The sequence below is a fragment of the Anolis sagrei genome, chromosome 10, assembly GCF_037176765.1.
Source record: "Anolis sagrei isolate rAnoSag1 chromosome 10, rAnoSag1.mat, whole genome shotgun sequence".
Classification (NCBI taxonomy): domain Eukaryota; kingdom Metazoa; phylum Chordata; class Lepidosauria; order Squamata; family Dactyloidae; genus Anolis; species Anolis sagrei.
This window is the reverse complement of record NC_090030.1, coordinates 36,971,524-36,989,140: the sequence shown is the minus strand read 5'-3', so window position 1 is coordinate 36,989,140 and position 17,617 is coordinate 36,971,524. Positions and strand designations below refer to the sequence as shown.

The 17,617-nt window shown below is 46.3% G+C and overlaps 1 protein-coding gene across 3 annotated transcripts in view; it reads left to right on the top strand.

Annotated features, from left to right (window-relative positions):
* AFF2 (ALF transcription elongation factor 2) overlaps window positions 1-17,617 on the top strand; it is a 489,804-nt gene that overhangs the window by 211,963 nt on the left and 260,224 nt on the right. The gene's annotated exons all lie outside the window — the stretch shown is intronic.

Below are 17,617 nucleotides of genomic sequence, written 5' to 3'. Positions count from 1 at the left end.
ATATGCCCAAATGTGAACACTGGTGGAGTTTGGGGAAAGTAGAATCTTGACATTTGGGAGTCGTAGTTGCTGGGATTTATAGTTCACCCACAACCAAAGAGCATTCTGAACCCCACCAACGATAGAATTGGGCCACACCTCCCATACAGAACCCCCACGTGGGCCACAGCAACGCGTGGCAAGGGATGACTAGTAATAATATAAATAATATAAATAATATAAATAATAATTATAATAGTATAAATAAATTATTATTATTATTATTATTATTATTATTATTATTTTGCTGACATAAAAGCACAGTATGTCACAGCATACGAAATCCAGCATATAGATCTCGTTTGCTGTGACATATTGTGCTTTTGTGTCAGTAAAATAATAATAATAATAATAATAATAATAATAACAACACTTTATTTATATTCCACCCGTCTCACCTCAAAGAGGACTCAGGGCGGATCACAGTACATATACATGGCAAACATTCAATGCCGCTTTGTATAGACAATACACACACAGACAGAACAGAAGGAGGTGTCATGGAAGGTTGTCCAGGGGGTGTTGTTGCTCTATGAAGAGCCATCAGGACTTCCGTCTTCCTTTTAGTTGCCCAGCATTTTCTGATCTTCTTTCTTTATGGTGTCGTAAAACACCTCCCCGCCCCTTTTTAGCAGTACTTAATTTCTCTAATCACAGCTAAAGCTGTTTTCTAATTGTTTAGGTAAACAATGAGCTAGGCTGACCATTGGCAGCTCACGCCAACCCGGGGCTTCGAACTTGCAACCTTTTGGTTGATAGATCTTATAATTGCTGATGATTTACCTGCTGTGCTAAACGTCGGGTAATCCATAACAACAGCCAGTAATCCATTTCTCATTGCAACACAACACCTATGTTAAGCCTATTTTAATTAGTTAGAACAACCCGTTTAAAAAGCAGGGGCAACGTACACTATGAAACAATGGCTCCGTCATTGGGTCCATGATGCTGCTGCTACGCAACCGAGAGACTGCGGCCTTGTGACTCCGGACACATCGCGACGACAGAACCCGTGCTTCTTCGGGGCCGGTTCTCTAGAGATATTTGACCCCGTCTCATTGCACCATGGCTACTCATAATGGTCCTTCTTTAAGGGTCCCTTTCAAATCTTTGATACCGCATCTGTCATATACATATATGTGTGTGTGTGTGTGAATGGCTGGATGGCCCTTTGTCAAGAGGGCTTTGATTATGTTTTCTTGCCCTGGTGAAGGGAGTTGGACTGGATGGGCTTAAGGGGGGGGGGTCACCAGGGAGGTGTCAGAAGGGTCACCAAAAACCACCAGAAAACACAGTTTTTACTGTTGGTCATGAGGGTTCTGTGTGGGAAGTTTGCCCCAATTCTGTCATTGGTGGGCTTCAGAATGTTCCTTGATTGTAGGTGAACTATGAATCCCAGTAACTACAACTCCCAAATGTCAAGGTCTATTTCCCCCAAACTCCATCTGTGTTCATATTTGGGCATATGGAATATTCATGCCAAGTTTGGTCCAGATCCGTCATTGTTTGAGTCCACAGTGCTCTCTGGATGTAGGTGAACTACAACTCCCAAACTCAAGGTCAATGTCTACCAAACCCTTCCAGTATTTTCTGTTGGTCATGGGAGTCCTGTGTGCCAAGTTTGGTTCAATTCCATCATTGGTGGGGTTCAGAATGTTATTTGATTGTTGGTGAACTATAAATCCCAGCAACTTCCACTCCCAAATGACAAATTCAAAATGTTTTGAGTGATGGTCACTCCTTGTGTTGTGAGACGCTTTGTTGCCAAATTTAGTGTGATTTTGTTCATTGGTTCTTTTGTTTTTAAGGAACTCATTATGCACAGAGCATTTATATATAGATAGATTAAAACCGTAGCATTAGTTAAATCATCACGTCACATCACCTGGGAAGGAATCCCACGGGAGCACCTGGGAGGAGTCACTCTGGACTGTGCCCTGACCTACAAGAAGCACTGCCTGAACATCAAGCAAAAAGTGGGTGCTAGAAACAATATCATATGAAAGCTGACTGGCACAACCTGGGGATCACAACCAGACACAGTGAAGACATCCACCCTTGCACTATGCTACTCTGCTGCTGAGGACGCGTGCCAGTGTGGAACACATCCCACCACGCTAAAACAGTGGATGTGGCTCTTAATGAGACATGCCGCATCATCACGGGGTGTCTGCGCCCTACACCACTGGAGAAATTACACTGCCTAGCCGGCATTGCACCACCTGACATCCGCCGGGAAGTGGCAGCCAATAGTGAAAGGACCAAGGCAGTGGCATCTCCAGCTCATCCCCTGTTTGGGTATCAGCCAGCACGTCAACGACTCAAATCAAGAAATAGTTTTCTAAGATCTACAGAGACACTCGCTGGAACACCTCAGCAAGCGAGAGTCCAAAAGTGGCAGGCTCAAACCCAGAACCTCAATCTGTGGGTGATACCAGATGAGAGACTCCCTCCTGGGCATACAGAGGACTGGGCGACTTGGAAGGCAATGAACAGATTGCACTCTGGCACCACGAGATGCAGAGCCAATATCAAGAAGTGGGGCCACAAAGTGGAATCCTCGACATGCGAGTGTGGAGAAGAGCAAACCACTGACCACCTGCTGCAATGCACCCTGAGCCCTTCTTCCACATGATGCATAAGGGAGGACCTCCTTGCGGCAACATCTGAGGCACTCCAAGGGGACAGAGACTGCTCAAAGGACATCTAATCAACTACCAAGCTTGCAAACTTTGTGTTTTTTTTTTTATCTGTTTGTTTGTTTTGTTCTGTTAGAAATGTAATACAATGGTCTGGTTGCCCCTGACACGATAAATAAATAAATGTAGGTTTTTCAGGTTGTGTGGCCATGTTCCAGAAGCATTCTCTCCTGATGTTCCACCCACATCTATGGCAGGCATCCTCAGAGGTTGTGAGGTTTGTGGGAAACTAGGAAAATTGGGCTGAAGGTCCAGAGTGGGAGAAAGAACTCTTGTCTGTTGTGTTAGAGTTCATTTCTGAAGTAGCCAGTAGTAAGTGATGTAAGGATCAATGCAGCAGGGAATGAATGGGCCACACCACCTGAGCAGCACTGAGTAATTAATTACAGCCAGGGTGGGGCAGCTGCAGCTGGGAGGAAGGAACCAAAGGACAACTCCTTGGTGTGGGTCCTTGGAGTAGGTTGTTGCTGAGGTGTGTTTGGAGGAGTTGGCTGGAAGGAGTTTGGAGTTCCACAAGGCTTGTGTCTCAAAGAGAACATGTGGACTCTGTGTGGATATATGTTCTTTTATCAACTCTGCAAAAGACAACGACTGAGTGTGCTTCTTGGTCAAATGCAAAAGGCTTCTGCGTTTGTGAGTGTCTACATTCATCTTCATCGCAACATAGTGGAGGTAGGTTATTATTTATTTATCGTGTCAAGAGCAAGCCAAACAGTTGTATTGCATTTTTTAAACAAACAAACAAACAAAGCACAAAGTTTGCAAGCTTGGTAGTTGATTAAATGTCCTTTGACCAGTCTCTGGCCCCTTGGAGTGCCTCTGGTGTTGCCACAAGAAGGTCCTCCCTTGTGCATCATCTAGCAGGGCTCAGGTTGCATTGCAGCAGGTGGTCAGTGGTTTGCTCTTCTCCGCACTCGCATGTCGTGGATTCCACTTTGTGGCCCCATTTCTTGATGTTGGCTCTGCATCTTGTGGTGCCAGAGCGCAGTCTGTTCAGTGTCTTCCATGTGTCCAGGGGGGAGTCTCTCATTTGGTAGCAGCCATGGATTGAGGTTCTGGGTTTCAGCCTGCCACTTTTGGGCTCTCGCTTGCTGGGGTGTTCCAGCGAGTGTCTCATAGAATCATAGAATCCTAGAATCCAAGAGTTGGAAGAGACCTCCTGGGCCATCCAGTCCAACCCCCTTCTGCCAAGAAGCAGGAATATAGCATTCAAAGCACCCCTGACAGATGGCCATCCAGCCTCTGTTTAAAAACTTCCAAAGAAGGAGCCTCCACCACACTCCCTCCGGGGCAGAGAGTTCCACTGCTGAACGGCTCTCCTTACAGTCAGGAAGTTCTTCCTCATGTTCAGATGGAATCTCCTTTCTTGTAGCTTGAAGCCATTGTTCCCTTGCGTCCTAGTCTCCAGGGAAGCAGAAAACAAGCTTGCTCCCTCCTCCTCCCTGTGGCTTCCTCTCACATATTTATACATGGCTATCGTATCTCCTCTCAGCCTTCTCTTCTCCAGGCTAAACATGCCCAGCTCCTTAAGCCGCTCCTCATAGGGCTTGTTCCCCAGACCCTTGATCATTTTAGTCACCATCCTCTGGACACATTCCAGCTTGTCAACTCTCACATATTTATACATGGCTATCATATCTCCTCTCAGCCTTCTCTTCTTCTGGCTAAACATGCCCAGCTCCTTAAGCTGCTCCTCATAGGGCTTGTTCTCCAGACCCTTGATCCTTTGAGTCGCCCTCCTCTGGACACATTCCAGCTTAGAGTCAATATCTCTCTCGAATTGTGGTGCCCAGAATTGGACACAATATTCCAGGTAAAGTGGTCTCACCAAAGCGGAATAGAGCATGGGGAGCATTACTTCCCTACTCTCTGTCGATCTTAGAAAACTATTTCTTGATTTAAGTCATTGGCGTGCTGGCTGATAGGTAGGTGTGAATGTTTCACCTGGCCACCTTGATTAGCATTTGATGGTCTGGCAGTTTTTAGGTGTGGCTTGTTAGTGCCTGGGGGAATCCTTTGTTGAGAAGTGATTAGCTGTTCCTGATTGTTTCCTCTCTGGGGTTTACCTGTGTTTGAGTGTTGTTATTTATTTAGTGTTATAATTTTGGTCACCAGATTTTGTTCATTTTCATGGTCTCTTCCTTTCTGTTGATGTTGTCCACATGCTTCTTGTGGATCTCAATGGCTTCTCTGTGTAGCCTGACATGGTGGTTGTGAGCGTGGTCCAGCATTTCTGTGTTCTCCAATAATCTGCTGTGTCCAGGTTGGTTCATCATAGTCTTTTGATCATAGTAAGGATGTTGCTGCCTCCTCTGTCTGAGAGGACACCCCAACCCCCTCCCTTCAGACCCCCTCCCTTTGAAATCTCTTAATTGTGTTGGGTTTTGATATACTCGTTGTCTTGATGTTCTGGCAATATTGAATATCTGGAAATGATGACATGTAGCCCACCCATTGTCATTGTGCCTATTGTACTTTTATATTGTTATGTATTCACATGTTTTATGTAATTATGATGATGTTGTTTATTGTTTACGTTTTCAGTTTGTGTTTTCGGTTTTACTCTATTGTAATTTGTTGTTTGGGCTTGGCCTCATGTAAGCCGCTCCGAGTCCCCATTGGGGAGATGGTGACGGGTATAAATAAAGACTATTATTATTATTACTAGCCGTCCCCTGCCATGCATTGCTGTGGCCCACATAGGGGTTCTGTGTGGGAGCTTTGGCCCAATTCTATTGTTGGTGGGGTTCAGAATCCTCTGTGATTGTAGGTGAACTATAAATCCCAGCAACTACAACTCCCAAATGTCAGGATTCTATTTTCCCCCAAACCCCATCAGTGTTCACATTTGGGCATATTGAGTATCCGTGCCAAGTTTGGTCCAGATCTATCATTGTTTGAGTTCACAGTGCCCTCTGGTTGTAGGTGAACTACAACTCCTAAACTCAAGGTCAATGTCCACCAAACCCTTCCAATATTTTCTGTAGGTCATGGGAGTTCTGTGTGCCAAATTTGGTTCACTTCCATTCATGGTGGAGTTCAGAATGCTCTTTGATTGTAGGTGAACTATAAATCCCAGCAACTACAACTCCCAAATGACAAAATCAGCCCCCCCCACCGCATCCCACCAGTATTCAAATGTGGGTGTATCGGGTATTTGTGCCAAATTTAGTCCACTGAATTAAAATACATCTTACATATCAGTTATTTACATTATGATTCCTAACAGTAGCAAAATTGCAGTTATGAAGTAGCAATGAAAATAATTTAATGGTTGGGGGTCAGCATAACATATAGAACTGTATTAAGGGGTCGCAGCATCAGAAAGGTTGGGAACCACTGGCTTATAAAGTCAATAAATGAATAAATAAATGGTTTTGGGGCTGAAATCCCCAGAACCCACCACCCAACATGGCCACTAGGAGGTTCATCCAACGTGTGGTCCATCTCAGAAGATGACCATAACACAGACCTACCTTCTCTAAGTTGGTGTCTTCCAGATATATTTGACTGCAATTCCTATTCAGATCAATAGTGAAGACCACCAGGAGGTTCATCCAATGTGTGGTCCATCTCAGAAGACAACCATAACACAGACTTGCCTTCTCTAAGTTGGTGTCTTCCAGATACCTTTGACTGCAATTCCTATTCAGATGGATGGTGAAGACCACCAGGAGGTTCATCCAACGTGTGGTCCATCTCAGAAGACGACCATAACACAGACCTGCCTTCTCTAAGTTGGTGTCTTCCAGATACCTTTGACTGCAATTCCTATTCAGATCAATGGTGAAGACCACCAGGAGGTTTATCCAACGTGTGGTCCATCTCAGAAGACGACCATAACACAGACCTACCATCTCTAAATTGGTGTCTTCAGATCAATGGTGAAGACCAAAACCTCTGGAGGTCAACAGCTTCAGGAAAGGTAGTGGAGATGTTGCAGCACCAATGGCGTCAAGAGCGATGGTGTAAATCTTGATTGGTTAGTGAGAGCCTTGAAGCAGGAACAGAAAAGACAAGGCTTCGAGTGTATCTGAGAAGGATGCCTGCAGGATTCATGGTAGATTGCCCAGAGTTGTGAGGTTATTGGCCCCACAAATGAGTTTTTTGACCCATAATAGGCTTCGGCTTGATTTAATAGGTCACATCTCACTGCCTTTATGGACATCCTTACGTCTTCTTTGCAGGGTAATTATCTTTACACACATCGGATGTGGCAACGTAATTGACTCCTGCTTTTGTACAGTTCTAGGTTAATGAACCAAACTGACGCAGAGTTTCCCAGCTTTATCGGCGTGCCAAAAATAAAACGGCAACACTTGTGTTTAGGTTTGGCTTCCAAATAAAAGGCGAAGCATTGGATGCGGGGCCGCTTTCCTTGAGAATTGGGATGCAGCCAGCTCATGAGTCTCTTCTTCCCCAAGATTTCCGCCGGGATGCCTTGCCGTGAGCAGCATCACAATGTAATGCTTTAGAGGGGGAATTAGCCCACCTGTCACGGAATGCACGCCAGCACATACGAGTCCATCCGTTCTCGGGCCAGACGTGATAGGACATGGGAGAGCCATGATTGGTTGACTGTGAGAGCCGTTCAGCAGTGGAACTCTCTGCCCCGGAGTGTGGTGGAGGCTCCTTCTTTGGAAGCTTTTAAGCAGAGGCTGGATGGCCATCTGTCAGGGGTGATTTGAATGCAATATTCCTGCTTCTTGGCAGAATGGGGCTGGACTGGATGATGGCCCAGGAGGTCTCTTCCAACTCTTTGATTCTATGATTCTATAATTCTATGGTTGCAACTGGATTCATGCCAAAGGGTTCGGAGAGTAATTCTTCCTTTCCTGCATCACTTTTGCTCAAAGTGGATCATGTCTCACTCCATGTTGTTGATGCCTCCATTGGAAGAGACAGAAGACAGAACAAAGGAGTTGTTGTAGTTTTTTTTCGGGCTATATGGCCATCTTCTAGAGCAGTGTTTCTCAACCTGGGGGTCGGGACCCCTTGAGGGGTCGCAAGGAGATGTCAGAGGGGTCACCAAAGACCATCAGAAACACAGTATTTTCTGTTGATCATGAGGGTTCTATGTGGGAAGTTTGGTCCAATTCTATCGTCGGTGGGGTTCAGAATGCTCTTTGATGAACTATACATCCCAGCAAATACAACACCGAAATGTCAAGGCCTGTCTATTTTCCCCCCAAACTCCACCAGTGTTCACATTTGGTCACACTGAGTATCCGTGCCAAGTTTGGTCCAGATCCATCATTGCTTGAGTCCACAGTGCTCTCTGGATGTAGGTGAACTATGACTCCAAAACTCAAGGTCAATGACCACGAAACCCTTCCAGTATTTTCTTTTGGTCATGGGATTTCTGTATACCAGGATTGGTTCAATTACATCATTGGTGGAGTTCAGAATGCTCTTTGATTGGAGATGAACTATAAATATTGTGTTTTCTGATGGTAGTTGGCTGCTACTTCCCGGCGGATGTCAGTTGGTGCAATTCCGGCAAGACAGTATTGTTTCTCCAGTGGTGTGGGGCGCAGACACCCCGTGATAATGCGGCATGTCTCATTGAGAGCCACATCCACTGTTTTAGCGTGGTGAGATGTGTTCCACACTGGGCGTGCGTACTCAGCAGCAGAGTAGCATAGTGCAAGGGCAGATGTCTTCACTGTGTCTGGTTGTGATCCCCAGGTTGTGCCAGTCAGCTTTCGTATGATATTGTTTCTAGCACCCACTTTTTGCTTGATGTTCAGGCAGTGCTTCTTGTAGGTCAGAGCACAGCCCAGAGTGACTCCCAGGTATTTCGGTGCGCTGCAATGCTCCAGTGGGATTCCTTCCTTCCCAGGTAATCATCCTCAGAGGTCGGGATGCTTGTCTGTTCTTAAGGTGAAAGGCACATGTCTGTGTTTTAGATAGATTAGGGATCAGCTGGTTTTCCCTGTCATAGGCAGTTAGAGCACCTAGAGCTTTGGAGAGCTTCTGTCTACCATCTCAAAGCTCCCTGCTTGAACGGTGATGGCACGATCATCAGCATAGATGAAGCTCTCTGTCCCTTCTGGCAGTGGCTGCTCATTTGTGTAGATGTCGAACATGGATGGAGCAAGCACGCTTCCCTGAGGCAGGCCGTTCTTCTGTTTCCGCCATCTGCTTCTCTGGCCCTGGAACTCAACCAAAAAGCTCCTGTTTTGTAGCATGCTTAGTTACATTGCTTCAAACAATGCGTTAATCATTCTGTCCCAATATCACTGCGATCTGTTCGGTCATGAAAGGCAGTGACGGAATTAGCTTACAAGGTTTTATTATTGTTCTAGATCAGTGATGGGCAACCTTTTGAGCTTGGTGTGTCTAAATTTCCAAAAAACCTGAGCATAACTTGAGTGGGGTGTCAACTTCGAGAAAAACAACAACATAATTTTGGAATATTTATAGTTCAAATAAGAAAAATGTATATTCCATGATGAGTTATGTAGTGAATAATGTAGAGCCTTTTACAAATTTAAGGATGGAATTAGATGGACTCTTATAAGGTGTACTTCTCTGTATGCGGCCTCATGTGGGTGCGTGTCATCAAAAATAGTCATGCGTGTCAGTGCTGACACGCGTGTCTTAGGTTCACCATCACGGTTCTCTATCCATATTTAGAACTCCAACCGTACGTTTAAAAGTCTCTTATTTCATTCTGCCTTTTGAGTGAGCTTATTATCAGGAATATGTTTAGCATAAAATTTATTAGCGACATGCCCTTTAATTTAGCCTGTCTAATTGATGCTAATTTAGTTAGATTGCATTAAATTATACCCTTTAATGTAACGGCGCGTGGGGGTCAAGAAATCCATTCCAACAGGTTAGGTAATTTTTCATGCGGCGGAACGGTCAAAGATGGCGGCAGAGGCAGAAAGGCCGTCGCGCTCCGAAATAATAGTTTTCTCTGATCTTGAAAAGATGTCTTTGGCGTGCTCGCAGTGGGAAACCTTGCAGAGCTCATCTCTGGCCTCGTCTGTCTTCCAAGCCAAGACCAAGGCGGGGAATTCGTGGTTTTAGCCTTAACTAAAGTGGGATCATGAGGAGGGATCCTGGCTCCAGCCTTCACTCCGTGTTTATCACACACCGGGAGAACCGATAAGGGTGAGAAACGCGTCCTGCCACTCCCTCGCTCTTTTTATCTTCACTCCTGACCCATTAGAATTAGTTTGGTTCAACTGGTTGGTCTGGAAAGTAATTGATGTGAGCTCAGCCATGTGCAAAGGAGCCAGAGAAAGAAAGAAAGAAAGAAAGAAGGGAAGGAAGGGAAGGAAGGGAAGGAAGGGAAGGAAGGAAAGGAAGGAAAGGAAGGAAAGGAAGGAAAGGAAGGAAAGGAAGGAAAGGAAGGAAGGGAAGGAAGGGAAGGAAGGGAAGGAAGGGAAGGAAGGGAAGGAAGGGAAGGAAGGGAAGGAAGGGAAGGAAGGAAAGAAAGGAAAGAAAGGGAAGGAAGGGAAGGAAGGAAAAAAGGGAAGGAAGGAAGGAAAGAAAGGGAAGGAAGGAAGGAAAGAAAGAGAAGGAAGGAAGGAAGGAAAGAAAGAGAAGGAAGGAAGGAAGGAAGGCAGGAAAGGGAAGGAAGGAAGGAAGGAAAGAAAGGGAAGGAAAGGAAGGAAAGGAAGGAAAGGAAGGGAAGGAAAGGAAGGAAAGGAAGGAAAGGAAGGAAAGGAAGGAAAGGAAGGAAAGGAAGGAAAGGAAGGAAAGGAAGGAAGGAAAAGTTGACCTCCAAGGACAGAGAGTCCAAGGAAACACTTCAAAGATTTGCCGGTGGAATCAACCTTCCCTTCCCACTGAATTAAGAAGGCAAGCGTGCTTGGCCGTGGGACAGAATCCAACTGGATCTGCATTGGGTTGTTGTAGGTTTTTCGGGCTATATGGCCATGTTCTAGAGCAGTGTTTCTCAACCTGGGGGTCGCCAAAGACCATCAGAAAACATACTATTTTCTGTGAATCATGGGGGATCTGTGTGGGAAATTTGGCTCAGTTCTATCGTTGGTGGGGTTCAGAATGCTCTTTGATTGTAGGTGAACTATAAATCCCAGCAACACTTACTTACTTAGGCGATCCATCGTTGGATAAGTAAGATGGTCTTCCATGATGGGTTTCCTTGTGGGTTCGTAGGTAGCTGTGGAGCCCTCTTCTTGACCCGCTTCTCCTCCCACAGTGAAGGCATTGGTTTCCAGGTGGAAGGTGGTCCCGGTCGGGGTTGGCTTGACGCACCTTCCTCCTGGCATGTTTCTCTTTTTCACCCTTCACTCGTGCCTCCTCGAATTCTGCAGCACTGCTGGTCACAGCTGACCTCCAGCTGGAGCGCTCAAGGGCCAGGGCTTCCCAGTTCTCAGTGTCTATGCCAGAGTTTTTAAGGTTGGCTTTGAGGCCATCTTTAAATCTCTTTTCCTGTCCACCAATGTTCCGTTTTCCGTTCTTGAGTTCGGAGTAGAGCAACTGCTTTGGGAGACGGTGGTCGAGCATCCGGACAACATGGCCGGTCCAGCGGAGTTGATGTTGGAGGACCATCTCTTCAGTGCTGGTGGTCTTTGCTTCTTCCAGCACACTGACGTTTGTCCACTTGTCTTCCCAGGAGATTTGCAGGATTTTCCGGAGGCAGCACTGATGGAATCGTTCCAGGAGTTGCATGTGACTATGTAGACAGTCCACGTTTCGCAGGCATACAGCAGGGTTGGGAGGACAATAACTTTATAGACAAGCACCTTCGTATCCCTACGGATGTCCCGGTCCTCAAACACTCTCTGCTTCAGGAGATATAGTACCAGGATCTATTATAGTGGTGTCTAGCGGCGGATTAGTAACTATGGCCCTTTAGAGCAGCCTTTGTAAAACCAGACTGTTATGATGCTCCTGAAGATTATATTTGTTGGCAACAGATTGGTGAAGGAAAGCCCTAGGATGCTTCTTTCTACGGAGGTTCCCACACCTGGTTTTCACAACTCAACTGATTGGGTTGAATTTCTGATTTTCCTTTCCTTGACATTTCTATCAATGTTTCATTCAAGGCCAAATGTTGCCCAAAATTCGGTGGTCACAGGACGTGAACAAGATATGTCCTACTTTCCCGGCTAAGGGCCCTCAATGCATTGTGGAGGTGATTGCTGAGTTGTTGTAGGTCTTTTCGGGCTATATGGCCATGTTCTAGAGGCATTCTCTCCTGCCGTTTCGCCTGCATCTATGGCAAGCATCCTCAGAGGTAGTGAGGTCTGTTGGAACTAGGAAAGTTGTGTTTATATATCTGTGGAAAGACCAGGGTGGGACAAAGGACTCTTGTCTGCAGGAGCTAGGTGTGAATGTTTCAACTGATCACCTTGATTAGCATTTGATGGCCTGGCAGTGCCTGGAGCAAACTTTTGTTGAGAGGTGATTAGATGTCCTTGTTTGTTTCCTCTCTGTTGTTGTGCTATTGTAATTTTAGAGTTTTTTAATACTGGCAACCAGATTGTGTTAATTTTCATGGTTTCTTCCTTTCTGTTGAAATTGTCCACATGCTTCTTGTGGATGTCAATGGCTTCTCTGTGTAGCCTGACATGGTGGTTGTTGGTGTGGTCCAGCATTTCTGTGTTCTCAAATAATATGCTGTGTCCAGGCTGGTTCCTCAGGTGCTCTGCTATGGCTGACTTCTATGGTTGGAGTAGTCTGCAGTGCCTTTCATGTTCCTGGATTCTTGTTTGGGCAATGCTGCTGCATTTGGTGGTCCCTCTGGAGACTTCTTGTCCACAGCTGCATGGCATACAATGGCAGACTCCTGCAGAGGGGAGAGGATCCCTCTTGTCCTTTGCTGAACGTAGCATTGGTTGGATTTTCTTGGTGGGTCTGGAGATAGTTTGTATGTTGTGTTCCCTCAGCTTCCCTCTGCGGTCAGTGGTTCCCTTGATGTCTGGCAGGAACCCTTTTCCTCTGGGTGGATCTCTGTCTTGACTCTCGTGGCTTCTTCTCGGTGGTCTTGCAGCTCTTCTGATGTCTGAGGTGGAGTCTCCCTTGCCCTGGAAAGCCCAGTTGAGGGGGTTCAGTTCCTCTTGAAGGAGGTGGGCTTCCCAGATTCCTTTTGCACAGTCTGCCAAGGCTTTAATGGGGCTTCTTTGTTGACTTGGGTGATGGTTGGAGTTTTTATGTAGATCTCTATCTGTGTGTGTGGGATTTCTGTAAACGGTGTGACCCAATTGTTTATCTGGTTTGCAGATGACTAGGACATTGAGAAAAGGCTGTCTTCCTTGATTTTCTTCTTCCATGGTGAACTGGATGTTTGGGTGGATGCTGTTGAGATGGTCCAGGAACCTGTTGAGTTCTCCTTCTCCATGGCTTCAAATGGTGAACGTGTCATCCACATCTCTGAACCATATGTTTGGGTGGATGCTGTTGAGATGTTCCAGGAACCTGTTGAGTTCTCCTTCTCCATGGCTCCAAATGGTGAAGGTGTCATCAACATATCTGAACCATATGTTTGGGTGGATGCTGTTGAGATGGTCCAGGAACCTGTTGAGTTCTCCTTCTCCATGGCTCCAAATGGTGAAAGTGTCATCCACATCTCTGAACCTTATGTTTGGGTGGATGCTGTTGAGATGGTCCAGGAACCTGTTGTGTTCTCCTTCTCCATGGCTCCAAAGGGTGAAAGTGTCATCCACATCTCTGAACCATATGTTTGGGTGGATGCTGTTGAGATGGTCCAGGAACCTGTTGAGTTCTTCTTCTCCATGGCTCCAAATGGTGAAAGTGTCATCCACATCTCTGAACCTTATGTTTGGGTGGATGCTGTTGAGATGGTCCAGGAACCTGTTGAGTTCTTCTTCTCCATGGCTCCAAATGGTGAAAGTGTCATCCACATCTCTGAACCATATGTTTGGGTGGATGCTGTTGAGATGGTCCAGGAACCTGTTGAGTTCTTCTCCTCCATGGCTCCAAATGGTGAAAGTGTCATCCACATCTCTGAACCATATGTTTGGGTGGATGCTGTTGAGATGGTCCAGGAACCTGTTGAGTTCTTCTTCTCCATGGCTCCAAATGGTAAAGGTGTCATCCACATCTCTGAACCATATGTTTGGGTGGATGCTGTTGAGATGGTCCAGGAACCTGTTGAGTTCTTCTCCTCCATGGCTCCAAATGGTGAAAGTGTCATCCACATCTCTGAACCATATGTTTGGATGGATGCTGTTGAGATGGTCCAGGAACCTGTTGAGTTCTTCTTCTCCATGGCTCCAAATGGTGAAAGTGTCATCCACATCTCTGAACCATATGTTTGGGTGGATGCTGTTGAGATAGTCCAGGAACCTGTTGAGTTCTTCTTCTCCATGGCTCCAAAGGGTGAAGGTGTCATCTACATATCTGAACCATATGTTTGGGTGGATGCTGTTGAGATGGTCCAGGAACCTGTTGAGTTCTTCTTCTCCATGGCTCCAAAGGGTGAAGGTGTCATCTACATATCTGAACCATATGTTTGGGTGGATGCTGTTGAGATGGTCCAGGAACCTGTTGAGTTCTTCTTCTCCATGGCTCCAAAGGGTGAAGGTGTCATCCACATCTCTGAACCATATCGTGGGCTTTTTTGTGGCTGTCTCCAGGGGTTGTTTTTCAAAGTGTTCCATGTAGAAATGAGCTATGACCGGGCTGAGAGGGCTCCTGAGCTGTTGAGTCTTGCCTGTTCTCTTGCTTGGCTTGAATCATAGAATCATAGAATCATAGAGTTGGAAGAGACCTCATGGGCCATCCAGTCCAACCCCCTGCCAAGAAGCAGGAATATTGCATTCAAATCACCCCTGACAAATGGCCATCCAGCCTCTGCTTAAAAGCTTCCAAAGAAGGAGCCTCCACCACACTCCGGGGCAGAGAGTTCCACTGCTGAACGGCTCTCACAGTCAGGAAGTTCTTCCTAATGTTCAGATGGAATCTCCTCTCTTGTAGTTTGAAGCCATTGTTCCGCATCCTAGTCTCCAAGGAAGCAGAAAACAAGCTTGCTCCCTCCTCCTCCCTGTGGCTTCCTCTCACATATTTATACATGGCTATCATATCTCCTCTCAGCCTTCTCTTCTTCAGGCTAAACATGCCCAGTTCCCTAAGCCGCTCCTCATAGGGCTTGTTCTCCAGACCCTTGATCATTTTAGTCGCCCTCCTCTGGATACATTCCAGCTTAGAGTCAATATCTCTCTTGAATTGTGGTGCCCAGAATTGGACACAATATTCCAGGTGTGGTCTAACCAAAGCAGAATAGAGGGGTAGCATTACTTCCTTAGATCTAGACACTATGCTCCTATTGATGCAGGCCAAAATCCCATTGGCTTTTTTTGCCGCCACATCACATTGTTGGCTCATGTTTAACTTGTTGTCCACGAGGACTCCAAGATCTTTTTCACACGTACTGCTCTCGAGCCAGGCGTCCCCCATTCTGTATCTTTGCATTTCATTTTTTCTGCCAAAGTGGAGTATCTTGCATTTGTCGCTGTTGAACTTCATTTTGTTAGTTTTGGCCCATCATCTCTCTAATCTGTCAAGATCGTTTTGAATTCTGCTCCTGTCCTCTGGACTATTGGCTATCCCTCCCAATTTGGTGTCGTCTGCAAACTTGATGATCATGCCTTCTAGCCCTTCGTCTAAGTCATTAATAAAGATGTTGAACAGGACCGGGCCCAGGACGGAACCCTGCGGCACTCCACTCGTCACTTCTTTCCAAGATGAAGAGGAAGCCTTGGGGAGAATCACTCTCTGGGTTCGTCCACTTAACCAATTACAGATCCACCTCACCGTAGTTTTGCCTAGCCCACATTGGACTAGTTTTCTTGCCAGAAGGTCATGAGGGACCTTGTCCAAGAAGGCCTTCCTGAAATCCAGACACGCTCCACCCACGGCATCATTCCCCGCATCTACCCAGCTTGTAGCTCTATCGAAGAAAGAGATCAGATTAGTCTGACATGACTTGTTTTTGATAAATCCATGTTGACTATTAGCGATGACTGCATTTGTTTCTAAGTGTTTGCAGACCACTTCCTTAACAATCTTTTCCAGAATCTTGCCCGGTATCGACGTGAGGCTGACCGGACGGTAGTTGTTTGGGTCATCCTTTTTTCCCTTCTTGAAGATTGGGACCACATTGGCCCTCCTCCAATCTGCTGGAACTTCTCCCGTTCTCCAAGAACTCTCCAAGATGGTTGCCAAGGGTTCCGAAATGACTTCCGCTAGTTCCTTCAATACTCTGGGGTGTAGTTGATCTGGCCCTGAAAGGGGACTTGAACTCATTAAGAGCGGCCAGGTATTCCTGGACGACTTCTTTCCCAATTTGGGGTTGGATGTCCTCCAATCCCTCATCCACTCCATCTTGCTGAGGTTGAAGACTCTCTTTTTGTGAGAAGACCGAGGCAAAGAAGGCATTAAGTAGTTCTGCCTTTTCCCTATCCCCTGTCAGCATTGCCCCATCTTCTCCTCGAAGAGGTCCTATCGCCTCCTTGTTTTTCCTTGAGCCGGAAGAGCCGTCTCCTCCCGGGAGCCCTCGTTTAGACTTGAAGGAGATCGGAAGTCTTTGCAGCGCCCCGGCGCTCTTGTTTCGATCAAGGATCCTATTTTTTATTTTCCCTGTAAACTCCATGTTGGAACAGCCTGGAATCAAAGTGAAAAGATATCGGAGATTTACAAGTTTAATCTCATTGAACGAGAGCGATAAGCCCCGTAATGCCGAGCGCATATTCTCAGCGCTGCTTAAAAGGGATGATGAGATCACCAAGGCGGGAGGAGTGATTCATTCCGCTCCTTCATCTTCGCCTGGCCCACATCTCGAATGAAAAGCTTCCAAGGGTGGCTGCCATGCTGCAAAATAAATACAGCCAGCTGTGTAGCAATTAGACTGATTGCTTGCAGAGTTCCTGCCGTAGCCTTGTGTTGTTACACTTGCGAAGAGAATCTGCTGCGGTTGCCTCAGGACTGATGCGCTTGCGGATTGGCATTTGCCTCTCCCTTAGATTTGCCAGAGCTTGGAAGAGTTTGTTTTGGGGGCAAAGAAGCCCACCAGCCCACATAGCCAGCGTTTGGGGTTCATACCTCTCCAGATTTGTGGATGCAAACAAAACAACAGCTGAGATCCTGCAGCAAAGATGTGGCCGCAATGTCATTGCTATGCTACGTCTCCTGGTCTGACCTCCAGATCTGAGCAACTGCATGAAGATTTCTGTGGGGTTGTAATACTGTGGGGTGCTGAAGGATGGAAAGAATGAAGCAGAGAGTGTTTGAGGACCGAGACATCCGTTTAGAAAGCTATTGTCCTCCCAACCCTGCTATACGCCTGCGAGACGTGGACTGTCTACAGACGTCAACATTGAGATTGAAACACAACACCACCTGAGCTCTGCGAGCGCAGCATTTTTCCGAATGAAGCAGAGAGCATTTGAGGACCTCCGTAGGGAGACCAAGGGGCTTGTTTATAAAGCTATTGTCCCCCCATCCCTGCTATATGACTGCGTAACGTGGACTGTCTACAGACGTCAACATTGAGATTGAAACACAACACCACCTGAGCTCTGAGAGTGCAGCATTTTTCTGAATGAAGCAGAGAACGTTTGAGGACATCCGTAGGGAGACCAAGGGACTTGTCTATAAAGCTATTGTCCCCCCATCCCTGCTATATGCCTGCGAGACGTGGACTGTCTACAGACGTCAACATTGAGATTGAAACACAACACTGCCTGAGCTCTGAGAGCGCAGCATTTATCCAAATGAAGCAGAGAGTGTTTGAGGACACCCGTAGGGAGACCAAGGTACAAATAGAAATTGCCTTGTGGGTGACACTTAATACAATTTCCTTCATCGAATCCTGCAAGCACCCACCCCACCCCAATTTACATGTTGACTTCTCCACATATTTTATTGGGGAGTTAATG